Genomic DNA, 14,519 nt, shown 5'->3' with positions numbered 1-14,519 from the left:
AGAGCTGGATTGAGTTTGTCTCCTTTTGGCTAAGTGGCACAACACCATTTTCGTTTCAACCCTCCCCCGCGTTTTCTCGCCTCCAGAGACTGTACAGTGACTTTCGAGGACGCTGAAAGTGTACCAGTCGACAACGATTGCATACTAGTACAGCATGCCGTTACACCGTAGTGTGTCTACGTGAAAAAGTACATTATACGAATGCGCAATTTGAAGCGAGTGTACGTGTAGCGCGTGTTGCGTTCGCCGTGACTTTTGCGATCTGCCTCGCCGACGAGGAAGACTGGCAACCCCCTCGTCCCTGGGGAACTGTCCTGTGCCTGGAGTTATGGGTACTCGACGTCAGACCCCTCTTCGCATACGTTCTCCCATGCAAAGGTGCAGGGTTCCATCAACCCCTGCACCTTTTCCCGTGCCTATCCCCGCATAAAGCACATAAATAAATAAATAAATGGATTTACGCTCGGCCCTTTTTACTCCAGTACGGGAGCTTCCAAACTCTTTGCTCTTTCCACGAATTTTCCTTCGTTTTAGCCCGCCTTCCTCATACATATCAATGTTTTTATGTGTGTCTACATTGATATGGAGTCAAAGAAACTCGAGATAAAACGAAAAAGCCATGCGAGAATGGCTCGGGGAAGCTTTTAGCCATAGGAAAGAATAGTATGAAAATCGGACACCCATTTTGTCTTCGATGCTTTTCGTATTTTCTCTTCTTTTCCGTCCGAGACGAATTCTCTCGTATTCTTTACGAAGTTCATAAATAACGCATGACGTTGCAGTATGAGCACTGCTTTTCCGTGATTCTGATTAGTTCGCTATGAAGCTGTTGCTGTCTGCATGGAGTTCGCAACTCGACACAATGCTCGAATCAAAAGTTATGACTCAAAATCATTTTATTCCATTTGGAGCTTCACTGTGACGCTTCGAAATATCGATGTCCAATCGTATTTCCTTCCGCGGATAGCGGCGAGCACGACAATTAGTAAATAGAAATTATTTCAAGTTTACCCTAATGCTTTTTGCAAAACAGCAATTTCGTTAAATAGTGTAAAAAAATTTTTTTTAATATAATTTTTTTATTATAAATATATTATTATTCATAATTATTGCAATTATTATAAAACAATTATAAATAAATATGTTAAAATTTTTGTTTTTAATATTGAAAAATCTTTGTTTTTCTCGATCGCTTTCTAACATTTTTCCATCCGTTGAAGTTCATTTTTGCACTTGTATTCGTTAGACAAGAAACCATCGCGCGCGAAGCACGTCTTTAAATCACCCGGTAATACTATAATATGAAACCATGATATTTGAACTCCTACAAAGAGCACAATAGAAACACACTCATGAACATAGAAAGTGTGGGTTTGTCGAGTCCGGTTGCTCGTGTGTACCATGTTTATCGAGGAATATATCGTATTAGGTGTAACGGGAATTCATCAATCGACGTCTTCCTGTTCGAATTGGTATAAGACGAGAAAAAGAGGAAAGTTGCAAACGGAGGGTCGAGGAAAATTCGCTCAACTCACCTCGTCGCCTTCGCCTCTCGATATGTTACAGGGGAAGATTGCTTCTCAGGCTCGCAAGAACGAGGGAGTCGACGAGATTTTTTTTCTGTGTCACTCAATGAAAGGATCGAAGAAACGGGAGTCGAAAATGCGTTTTCTTGTAGCATGTACGGATGACCAAATCGAAATCTCGAGTGGCAATTGTGACGATCTTTGTGCTCTAGAAACTCGCGTCCTTCGCTCATATTTTCAGCAGGGCTGAAATACGTTTGTATGTGTACAAGCTCATGCGGTACCGAACTCCTGAGACCTTAAACGTTGCCACAAAATCTTTCTCAAAGAAAGGAAACCTTTAGTAGCTACAAGTGTCCACTTTTTCGATTAAATTTTCATTCTCAATCTCCCAATATACATTTGGAAATTTTCCTTCGCGCGAGGGTCTGTAAATTGTTTTCCAATGGGCGCACGATCTCTTGAATCCGGAGCCGCGAGCGCTAATCCATTCGCTTGTTAATTCGAATTGGATTTCGTCCAGGACACAAACGCACGGTCCGCGGGACCGGGGAGCGAGTCGAGCGAAGTTTTAAGGGCGACCGAGAAAAGAGGCATACAGAGAAAGACAGAAAACTGTAGACGGAGGCGAGGATGAATAATGGAAGTCTCAATGAAATTTTCCAGGTCGCCGAGGGGTATCGCAATATTAGCTTACCACCACCCACCGAGACGTGGCATAAAACCTATAACCTCCTCCCTGGATCCCTTTGCAACACTGCGAACTCACGCGCGAAACGAAAGCTCGAAACTGGGCGAGAAATTCACAGTCGACAAAGCCTCCGACCACCACATGGCTTATGTACGAAAAAGCAGGGTTCGATTCGAAGTGGGAGACTTTCGAAAATGGATACGGTGCCTCGCGTGTAAAATGGCAGATTTTTAGATCACGAACGCAAAAATTATTCTAAAAAATGATTTTTCTCTACCAATCGGAATATCTTCCAATTTTTCCATTCGAGACCCACTTTCATTGGCGAAGTTACTCGACGTTGTATACGCAACCTCGTGGGCTGTATGAAAATTAATTATGTGTGAAAAATTTGGAGAGGTTTCACCGTCTGGTAATCGATTCATTGTTGAAAATGACAGGTTGAAGATGGGCTCCTATGGAAGCTATGAAAAACTTGCGAACTTCGGCAATAAATATCTCAATTTCGAGGGGATGAGTCATCGGCGCATATTCCGCCAGAAGTTTAATACTGTCTTAAGCTTTCTGTTTTAAAAAGTCTATTGTGCAAAGTTGGAAAATCATTTTTCCGTAAGATACGCTCCGACCTCCTTAAGGAGTAAGAAGAACAAAGAGAGAACGCTTTCGATGCACCAGAAGTTCGTACGCTCAGATTACGGAGCTCGAATTAATAAAATCATAAAAAAAAAGTAATCTCGACCCGAAAAAATGTTCTCGTCTCTCCCGAACAGAGTCCTTTGTAAAATGAAAGCCTTTGATTCTATAAGGAAAACACTTTTCCGATGAAGAGAGTCGATGACAGAGACGAGAGCGAGCTGCTGGAATATTTTTACATTCAATCACACATCCCTATGGAAATAATGGTTTGTCACGGTAAAGAGTATACAATTGCGACGCAGCGTTGACAAAAGAATAAATAATACTGTAGCGAATGAGGTGTACGAGAGGGAAAAGAAAGAGGAGAGAAATTCATGAAACTTATGAGGGAGTTTTATGCGCACGAAATAAAAGTAGCATCGAAGCTTATTCCTCGTGGGTCTCTTATTTCTCTATTTCTGGAAGTCCCGGCATAGACGCGCTCGGCGAAAGAGACAGAAATAACGCGAATAGAAGAAGGAAAATAGAGAGCGAGCACAGGGCCAGTTCGGTCAATTTCTCCCCAGGCAGCACGCACACCCCACCGGAAAAGTACAGCAATAGTCGTCGGGCTGTGTATGTCCAATGCAGGGGTGGCTACGATGTGTGCATACCAAGAATATAACTGCCCACCTGCTATTCATACATATGTGGGGACGGAACATGAAAGAGAAGACGTATTCGAATTGTGATAAGTTCACATTGTAAAAAGTAATGATAAAAAGAATAATTTTTTCTTAAAAAATAATTGAAAGTGAAGAAAAAGAAAATATCGAGAAAAGTGACAGAACGAAGTAGTTTTAAAAACAATTGTAATTCCTTTGATATTGAATTTGAAAATAAAGAGTTTCGAATTTATTGTTGTGCGAAAAACAATAACATTTTATTATTTTATACATATAAGTTGAATGTTATTTATTGATCAATATTTCTCATGTCTTGTCTCTAGAATTCTCGCTTCTTCCGAAATCTCCACTCCGAAAGTCATGAAACAAAAGAAACTACGTTTGCCCTTCTTCTGAACGATGACTATCAATATTTCAACCAAACATAGAGAAGAAATCTTGGATTGTAAGGCAAAAAGAATTAGAGTGCTATCTCAAAACAGCCCTCGCGCCTGTACATCCTTAAAAATATGCAAATAAATAAAACATGTGCAAATATTCGTAGATTCGCTACTAAAGTTCGAAATACGAAAGAAGTGAAAACCGAGAGACGAATGAAGGAGCAAAATAGTCGAGAAATTCGATTCCTTTCTACGGAGAGCTATCGGGACTAAATTTCCCCATATCTTATGCACACATGTACAGAGAGCGTATTTAAACGACGTATACCAACGTGTACACGATGATGTAAGGGGGTTATGTGGGCTGCTTGACAGAGCCGAGGCAATAAACCTTTATGGCCACGAGAACGAGCTTTTCCCTGCGACTTACGTACACCTTGTCGCCTCTGTGTAAACGTTCGGGCTTATACACGCCTCTCACAACCATTTCATCCGCATTTTTCTCCCTCGCGCTCCATTCTCTCTTCATTCCTCGTGCTTTTGTATATCGAAGACTGGAACGATGAGAGCGAAACGCAGCTAATCTCGATAGTGAAAAACACTGGATTCGTCCTCGCGATGTTTAACGATCCAAACGAATTTTCAATCGTCTTTTATTCACGGAAATCACGAGCGACACTGCTACAATAACGTGAGAAGGTTTATAGTTTTGTGTATGCGCACCCTGGAAACTCGAGCGAGTGGAAGTACACAAACGTTTCAATCTCGATACGCGAATGAGTTCCTGGAGATATGAATGCCTGAGGTTCAGTCACGAGTCGACGAAATTTTGGGCTTCCACTGGTCAAATGAACATATGGACTTGATAAATTATTTAGATGCTAATTGGAATCGGTTGTAATTCGCTCTTAGACTTTTTTCGTACGAAGATTTTTTGGGTCTCTTAAAATCCTGTTTTCCGCTAATTCGTCGAACTTTCGAAGCTCGTTCTCTAGCTTCAACGCGAATTTATTTCCAATAAAAATATGAAAGCGACTTAGAATTGAGCCAGAACATCCACACCCGATATCGACCATCAGCGATGACAATCACCACAAAAAGACAGTAAAATTCTTAATATCTTTTATCGTAATGAAGGTTTACCACAACCCTCGAATTGCCGGACGATTCTATCCCGTCCGTGTCCTGAGATCGTAAAGATTTTTTAGTGCCCTCACTTCGGAGTAATTAGAATTTTACTCACGCTTATTTGATACCCGGATTCAATCCATTTGAACCCGGACAACATTGTCAAAAGTTTCGTGACGAGTTTTCTTATGGATACGTGAATAGTCGTAAAATCTCAAAAATCTGTGTGCCGAAATTTCAACGATTTTCGTTACTGTTACTGTTGCAACGTTCTGCTCTTCTCTGAACTCTAATTTCCCATGAGTTTTTGTACATTCGTTATTTTAACCCACCGAGTATGCTCTCCCCGAACAAATGAAGTTGAGATTCATTTTGACGGTTAAGGTGAAACAGCACCTTAAAAGGGTGTATCAAAAAAGAGGGATTTTTATGCAAATTGGTGGATACGTTCGCGGAAGTGTGTAAACTACTTGCTCACGAAATTTTAACCGGTTCGACCGTTTCTGAGGTAATTGAATTAGTTTTTTACGTTGAATCTTATGGAGCAGCGTAAAAAAACGCAAAAGAGCATTGAAAAAATACTGTTAAAAAAGCCACTTTTTGATTAAACGAACACCAGTATATGAACCAACTGTCAAGATAACTCTCGCGAAATTTTCAGTGGTTTCACCGTACCGTTAATCTGCAATGTGCAAAAGAAAATTAATAAACGAAGTTTGTCTCTCTCCTCTGGCGGACACAGCTTCGTGGCAACGTCGCATCGATCAACGCACTCTCGTATATAGCTATATATAAATAGTGCGACTTACAGCTTGCCCTCGAGTTTGAGCAGAGCAGCCAACAGTCAAAAACTGAAAGCATAACCCTGCTGCATTGCTGCGATCAAAGCGAATGTTTGATATTTCGAAATATAAAACAATAAGAAGCTTTTTCGCCAAAATTAGAGACATTATCGTTGACATAGTTATTTTTTCATCTAAAAATACACAATTATTATTTTTTCATGCAAATTGAAAACCAGAAACTGCATTCACGTGCAGTTATGGTAAGACGAGAGGCTTGCCAGCATGTTAAAGCATAGAAGTACCCTCCTCACCGCCTGCCTTAATCTCAATTCTCAATCTCGTTTTATCGATTAATTGCAAATGCTTCAAACTCTCCGAAGAATGATTTTTTCCATCATGTTTCTTTTCACTCGCGGAGATTCCTCGCGAACGAGGCGCGAGCCCAAAAAATCGCTTTCCGGAGGATTTTCCGATTGAGGAAAAAACACGGGAGCAGGGTTTTCTCAAATTGACTTCTTTGCAAGTGTCGAGGCAGGGCATACTCGCACACGCGCGCGCACACACACACACATCGCGGCATGCTTTTTTCGGCAAGGAAAGAGGGATCAACGAGAACGAGGAAAATCTTCCAGAGGGAGAGATGATTGCCTAATCCCATAACGAAAAGGAAAGTTCTTGTACAGAAGTTACGAGCGACCGATGAGAAAGAGAAAGAGAGTTTGCCGGAGTCACCAAATTTCCAAGGAATAGACGCGAGAGGAAATGAGAGAACGGGGAGAGGAGCGAGGAGGGAGAGAAAGGAGTAGGGTCGACGTCCCAACCATCATCCCTTGGGAACGAAAGAGAAACGAAGACGAAAAGGAGATAAAGATAGAATTACTGTGCGAGGGTTAGCCTACATATATGCTGCTGAAAATAAACATAGAAACTCTCCCGGTATCGCATTTCCACGTGAAATGAGAAACAGAAATAACCATATTTGATATTAGCCCTAAAAAACCCAGTGGATTTTTAAAAGCGAGTAAAATAAATGTAATCGAGAGACTAATTTACTAAGAATTCATCCAAATTGACCCTCGTTAGATCCCTGTCGCAGGTTTTTTATTTCCAAAAACATAAATTCAATCGTACTTCAATTAATCTTCCGTGATGAGCATAAAAAATTCATCAACAAGGGTCAAACGTCATGATTCTTTGAAGGCGAACATTTCATCGAAGTGTACCCATATTTTTGATCCCTTTAAGGTATTTTTTTTACAAAACTTATCGGATCCTCCGAGGATTGAGACGAGTGTTGAGATGAGAGCAAAGCAGGAAGCACTTTTAAGAGAACCGATAGCCTTTTAGCAGCGAAAAGCGCGCTGCTTTTTCACAATTTTATCCCTTCTGACGAGATTTTATTCTTTTTTATTTCTCAGCTCGGGAAAGCACGCGAGGGTTGCTTTTGTCGGGATGCTCTTTTTGGCGCCCTTTGCTCCAGGCTCCAAGATCCGAGCCGAGACTTTCGGCTTACACGAGTCGATAAAAGCTAGCAAATCATTTTAACAATGTAAAGCGAAATTGCGAAAAAATACCGAACAACTAAAACGTGATTAAAAGTTTGACCCCGGCAGAGAAACGACTCAACTATTAATATTATTTTTTTATTGTTATCATTATTGATGTAATCGCATAAAGTAGCAGGCTTAAGAATGAAACTTTTAATACCAAAAAAACTGTAAAAGTGCTTCAATTCCACAAAAATTGTGGTTTTTCGTACAAAATTGTATCACATTGAATGCGTTGGACTCGGCAGATCGTAGTATGGGATTGTTGGAAAAAAGAAACGAAGAATAACAAAGCGGTAACCGCGAGCGATTTCCAACTATTAATAAGGGTAGAAAAGTTTGTTGGCGGAAATATATCGAAGAAGAAAGTTCCCGCAGACGAATTCGTAATTACCGCAAAAGACGATTGCCTCGAGTACCTGCAAGAGAAAAGGAGCGGTCGGTCGATGATTTACCTTTGCTCGTGAATGAGAATATCTTAGAGCTGAAACTCATTCTCATTTGCTCTCGCACTTGGCATCAAACGAGTTGGCCGAATAGAATTATTGCTGCTGTCTCTTTCCAATCCTCTGACGTAAGACTCGCGGGATGATGTCTTTGATGTCGACGAAGCAATCGGGGGCCTCCTGTGAGACACGGAAAGTATTATCAGCGCCCAAAGTGTGCTCAGCTCGAGAATTTCATCAAAAATAAATGTCAATGGCCAGCAATAATATTATTAAAACAACGAATAATTCCATTTAATTATCGTAAATTAATGAACAATTTATTCATCTCGTTCTGTGGAACGAGTCGGTTTTCTCTGCTTCAAAACGCCAGTGCCACCTCAAGAACCAAGTATTCAAGCATAAAAATTATAATCCGACCAGAAATATTTTCAGTTAGCTACTCATGAGTCAAAAGTCATGACTCAAAAGTCAAAAGTTGTATGTTAATAATGCCATATTCAGACGTATTAGAGGCCAATCAGAATACCCATAAAACAACAACGATAAAACTCGCAAAATTCGATATGAAGTCTGAAGAAATTCACAATCACCCTCTCCTTGTTTATTGATCTTTAGAAATGTTTTTATCATTGTCTACAACAATGGGCTTCCCAGCAATAACCGTGTGACGTTTAGAAAATTGGTAGCCAGCTAAGCTCGTACGTAGAAACCATACCCTCGAGGATGGGGAGACCAGAGCCAATCTTACCCTTGGGAGATCCACGGCGATGCGGAGTCGTATACCCATATGAGTAAAGCACCTAAATCGACTTAGAGGAAAGCCAAAAATCCACAAAAAAAATGAATACGAAACGGTGAATGATCAGGAGATTGTTTGAGCAAAAAAGCTCGTGGTGACCAACGAATAATCTGTCTCTTCTTTCTTCACAAGCTTCTTCTTCTTACTCCAGCAGACTTTCATAGCTTCGAAATTATAAGGCTTGACGAAAAATCACAACTCTTCAATACCCCAATGCTCAAAAGTGTCGCACATGACTGAAAACTGGAGGAAAATTAAAGGATTCATCGAGTAATTACAACTTGCCACAAAGTCAACTTTCCCAATGAGTTATCTCCATAGAACGCGACCTTAAAAACAGATTTTAAGCATCTGGAGAGATCTTATCGCGTATCAGGCATTTTTAATAGACACGCAGTAGAATATTGAAGCGAAATCTCAAAAACAGGAGTCGAAAGTTTCGTGTCATGGCTCGCCTCATCGTTCCTATCCGAGGAAAAGTTACTTCCGTTTGCTTGAACTAATTGAAAAACGGCATCGATATTCAGTTTAGACTTTGAATTATGCCACAAATATTAAAAGCATCTTAGCGGTAGGAAAACCGAAGAAAAATGGATGGAAATTTATTCCGGTTTATCCGTAGAAAAAAAAATTGGCTTATCCCACACTTTATCCCCGGACAGGGTGGACTTTTCTCCGTAGCTCGTTTCGTGTGTCCTTCTAATCTTGGCAATTTAAATGTTTGTCCCTCGCGAAGGGTGCAGTTAGAGTGAGAGAGAAAAAGTTTCACTGGTGCTGGTATGCACGACGGAGAGCGTCGTCATTGGGTGTACACATACATACATATGCGACACGGGCGTTGCGCGAGGACTTCGGGTAATCCCTTGTTGAAACAGGACTAAGCCCTGTGGATTGTCTGTGGTATTGCTCGCTGATACAACCGGGAGACAACGGAAGGGCTGCGGCGCTCCTGCAAATCGGGGCATCGCCCTCACCCTCCTTCGCACACACTGCCAGCTCTTTCGGGCGATACGCACCGCCGGGATAGTTACCGGTACTTTATCTTCATCCAGACTCCCTTGTATTCCTCGAAAGGATCGTTGTACCTACAAAAAAGACACGCGAAAACTTTATTCGGCTCAACGTTAAGTTTGCGCTTGTGTCATACACGAATTCCCCAAATGTTGGAAATTACTCTGTTACTGGACCGCTGTTTTCACGACAACTCCCTTAAACGATGTCGACCGACAGCCAAGAAGAATCGACCGGATTGTATTTTTCGCAAAATAATCGAATCAACGATGACAATCTTTATATATGTCAAACAGGAATGTAAATCTAAACTTTTGATGATGAAAAAAAATACTCACGCAAAATTGAGAGCTTTGCGAAATAGCACGATTACAAAACTCAAAAAACTTGAGACTCTTGAAGCTGAAACTAAGAGGTCAAAGTTTTTGCAATTCTTTCTAAAACTTCGTCGTGCTGACCTCCGTGAATAGTGCGAGAAATGAATCTGTGTCACCACCAATTTTTATCACCTCGCGTCTTCGTACGGATTGTCGATTTCTTAATTTCATTTTACACAAAAGTCTCACCACAGTCATAAAAAGTGAAAAAAATACGTTCGTAAATGACTTCTGCATGAGTTGTAATCCAACTGTTCGTGCTATCTTTTAGCGATGACTCTTCAAAACCCTTGTGAGGACTTTCGAGTTTTCACTAAATTTATCTATCCATTTTTGTGCATTAGAATTGAAGGAAAATTTTGATTTCACGTGACGGTACACCGAAAGTAACAACAGATCGGAGGGCTGCTCGAGGTTTATATTTTGTATTCCAGAGGTTGTTGAGAAAGCAAATATTTGTGACGTTCGAAGTGTAATGAAGAAGGACGTCATCGGTGAGACGAAGTTTTCTCTTTTCCGTGACGAAGAACGAGGAGTAGCAGAAGAAAAATGTATAAGATTTTTTCAACAGGAGGTGTAAAACGGGAAATATTGTTGGAGAGTAAAAACGAGGGGTTGGTTGCCGAACGGGAGGATGCTGCGAAATTGGAGCGCGTTCGGAAGAAAAACCCCTTAATCCACCCCTTCCCACGTAGACCTCATTCTCCTCGCAGGATTAACCTTTAATTCTATCCACCCTTGCTCGACATGCCTCAACCTCTTAGAGGCACACCGACGTCACGTTCTCGGAGCAGAGAAAATCTGAGGAATGAGAAGCGTACAGGCGTCTCATTTTCCCGAGTATTTATTTCCTTGTCAGCGGGCACGAACCATCGTAATTCACATTTAGAAAAACGAGGAATGGTCAAGGGGGCGGAGGCACAAATTATTCGACATAAAACGCGGAAGTCGTAAGACACGTTTTACCTACGCGGGAAGACACGCGGATTTCTCAGCCAAGGAAATCTCGTTTCCTCTACACGCACCGATAGAAAAAATGCTCTCACAGTAAAGCATCGAGCTAATTACGAGCAGCGTATGCATTAATGAGCGTCAGACGCGTATGCATTTTGTATCCCATGTCGGCTAAAACTGAACAGCAAAATGAGAATTATATTTATGAGAAATCGTCTCGCATCGTTAGACCCGCTCGATCCATTGTTTTTTTCCAACAAAAGTGGGATGAAAAAACGTGGCGATAAAAAGCATCATCATCGATGAATTGTTTCACGAATTAATCAGGCAAATTGCGTCATTTTCGGGAGCAAAATAATAGTGCTGCGCTCTAATTCCAAGGATAATTAAAGGGGAAAAAATTAATGAAAAAAAAAAACATTAAGGGTTATAGATAACAGTAAAGTAAAAGTGCATGCGAATAGATTGGCGAAATTTCAGGTCAGGTTATGGAACTTTTAATAAAGAATTAAATCTTCAAAAATCGTAAAATTTATACAGCCACTTATGGAGATTCCATCATCACCACATTTCTATTCAATTCATAAAATAATTCTAAATTCCTGATACAAACCGTCTCATCGATTGAAAAAAATGTAAAGAATCCATAATGACGATAAAAATAAAGGGTTACCGAGTCCTTAAAAGAGATATTAACGATAGAATTTGATAAATGGCAGAAGCAGAATCTTTCCCTACAGAACCGCGACTTCTCAGAGCTCACCAATCAGTCCAAATTTCGAGTGCCCCATAATTTGCGCCACCAAAAAATATATACGCTCAGGCGAAAGGAATACCTTAATTTTTCCGTCACACGATGAATATTGACCCGGCTACGTACTTATGTACGTATCTATCGGATCGACATAATTTCGTTTCACAATCCCAACGATCGCAGCACGTACGCCGCATCTCGTGAAAAATCCAATTTTCTTCGATCGCTTGTATTCGCGGCTCCATTAGCTCCAAAGAATAACATCTGCTCGTGTACGTATATGCAGCGAGGCGATTGACAGCGTGCGCGGGTGTTATTGCCAACGGATGAGGTCTCCCCGGTGCGGAGAGTTTAAAGATCGATCGCAATTACGAGAAGAGTACGATGGTGGCTCGTCATTCTTCTCGTGTGTTTTATGCTATTGTAAATATACAGTATTGCACCTGCGTATGCATTCTCGTACAAACACACATAAAGTCGGAGAAAACGTGATCGACGTCGTGATCGAGCGAACGATTATGATAGCCGGAGATCGCGCAATCTACTACACTCGTCGCCACGTGTTTGTACGTACACTTTAAGGGGGGTCTCGATACTTATCTTTCCACCGAGATTGATGCACGCTGCACGCGTCCTCTTCAGAATACATTATTGACTCCGACGCGTACAGAAGTGTTAACAGGAAAATTCATAAATATTACAAAACAATGGCAAAGTAGAAAGAGAAGAAAAGAAAGAGGAAAAATAATTTCTCGTCTGTTTGTAATCGGTGCGGGATTGCGATGCTTTTATCGTGTTATTACAGATGTTTGTTGTTACTTGGATTATTTCTAACGTTATCATTCGCACCTCCTGATTAATGTTATACAAACATGAATACGGGGATCGATGATTTCACAGGAGATAGTGAGAGAGTGCGCTTGGAAAGAGAGGAAGAGCATGGGAAATGTGGAAATAAATAGCGACTCGCGTGGCCTGGAATATTAGAAACGGAAAGAAAATGAAGCGGGTTTTCTCGAGAACGGGTTTTAGTTATCGAAACCTCGGGAGATAAGAAAAATTCCGCAGGCGCTCGAAGTAAAAATCGAGCTGCGTTTATTGTTGCTCGTGAAAAATCCTTGCAGAAAACGCTTCGAAATATTGCATATGAGTCGCGAATGTTTCCTTTTTATCGAATAGCTACTGACGTCAGTGCGCAATTATTTTATCGGAGAGTTGTCGAAGCTATTTTGTGGGTTTTCATAAACCTGACGATACGAAGCCGAAGGTGAATCTCGTCGAAAAAAAATTCCAAAAATACTTCGCCCAGATTGATTTTGAATATTTAATTCGACTGAAAGAATAACACGCTGAATGATAGCCGAAGAGGAACGTTTTCGTTCCGCAAATGAAATGCACTTCTTTCCTGCCCTGCAAGAGAGTATTTCGAACTCGCTTCTCTCAACCTCGAAAATTCGTTTACGCTCGACCTGCATCTCAACCATCCTGAAACAGGTTTGAGCTACACGAACCCTTGCAAACGCAGACGTGCAAATGTCAGCTGATGTGAAAAGCAAGAGAGAGAAGAAGTCTCAGATGAGAAAAAAGCGCGAGTATTTCACGATTCAGCTGAAGAAGCTTCTTGCGCGAAACAACTCTTCATCCCACAACACGTGTGTATCTTACCTGGAAGGGTTAGCTTCATCGTCTCATGCATTTCTGCTCAACTTATACATCTACCTGGTAAGCGCAATCGTGCACCAGGTCAAGTGGATCGATGCAGGTTTGCCCTACCTACGATATTCTGCTCGCTATAGCTAAGCGAACGTGTATCTCTGATTCTTCCTATTTTCGGAAACCCTTTTCCTCCGAGTGGCATTGAGAAAGTGTTTTTTTCAAAAAAAACTTCGTTTGCATATCATTGCGTTAACTGGGAAGAAGTTTTTTTCGGATTACGTCGCTCATATAATGTCAAATTGTAATTCCCTTCGCGCGTCTCGTAACGCGGAGAAATTCGTTTCATTGAAGCATTCAAAAATGCTTTGATTTTCCAAAATAATACTGTACAAGTAAATTTAATTTCAATGGGACTGGGCTCGAGAATAATTTCGATGAAGAATGTTCAACGGGCGCCACTCAAAATGAATATACACTTTTATGCAGAAGCCTGAACAATGACCAACTCGGCTTATGAATCTAATATTCACTATCTTAAGCCAGTAACCTAGTTTAAAATAAAAATAAAGTGAACCGGCGTAATTCAGAAGTTTCGAGGCACTGGAAGAATAATATTTGAAATACCTGAACAGCCGTGTAGTTTACGATATTTGAGTGAGCAACGAAACAATTACGACAACCGTGAACAAGGTCACAGAGCAGGGAATATTTGCTGAGCCTAAAAACAAAGTTCGAATATTTAATTATTCCTTTTATGTCTACAACATAATACTGCTGCAGGGGAACATCGCAGTAGTTTGTTTGATGGACTGCCCGATTATCGACAAACCGCGCAGGGACATTGCTATCGAATAATTGAGCGTTTCGATACCTGTTAACAGATGTTAAGAAATTGATAATGGTGATAATGTTCTTCAACATAACGTGCAAAAGCTCAATTTTTTTTCGATATTTTCTTCTACATACTTATCGCGAGTAATAAAGCATTAAAGTTCTTATGCCCGGAATGTGTACTTATATATATATATTGAAACGCTATGCTCATACACGTGATCTTTCGAGTTCAATAACTCGATAACGGTGTAGAAGAAGAATCTAAAAAAAATATGTATTGTCGAATTTGGTACTAAAGAATATGTTCACCAAATTTTATAAAATTCT

General features: G+C 40.7%; 1 protein-coding gene across 1 annotated transcript in view; it reads left to right on the top strand.

Annotated features, from left to right (window-relative positions):
* The window catches only part of ChAT (Choline acetyltransferase), a 63,506-nt gene that overhangs the window by 17,394 nt on the left and 31,593 nt on the right, over positions 1 to 14,519 (top strand). The gene's annotated exons all lie outside the window — the stretch shown is intronic.

Source organism: Venturia canescens, chromosome 1 (assembly GCF_019457755.1).
Source record: "Venturia canescens isolate UGA chromosome 1, ASM1945775v1, whole genome shotgun sequence".
Lineage (NCBI taxonomy): Eukaryota > Metazoa > Arthropoda > Insecta > Hymenoptera > Ichneumonidae > Venturia > Venturia canescens.
This window is presented reverse-complemented; position numbering and strand designations above follow the sequence as displayed.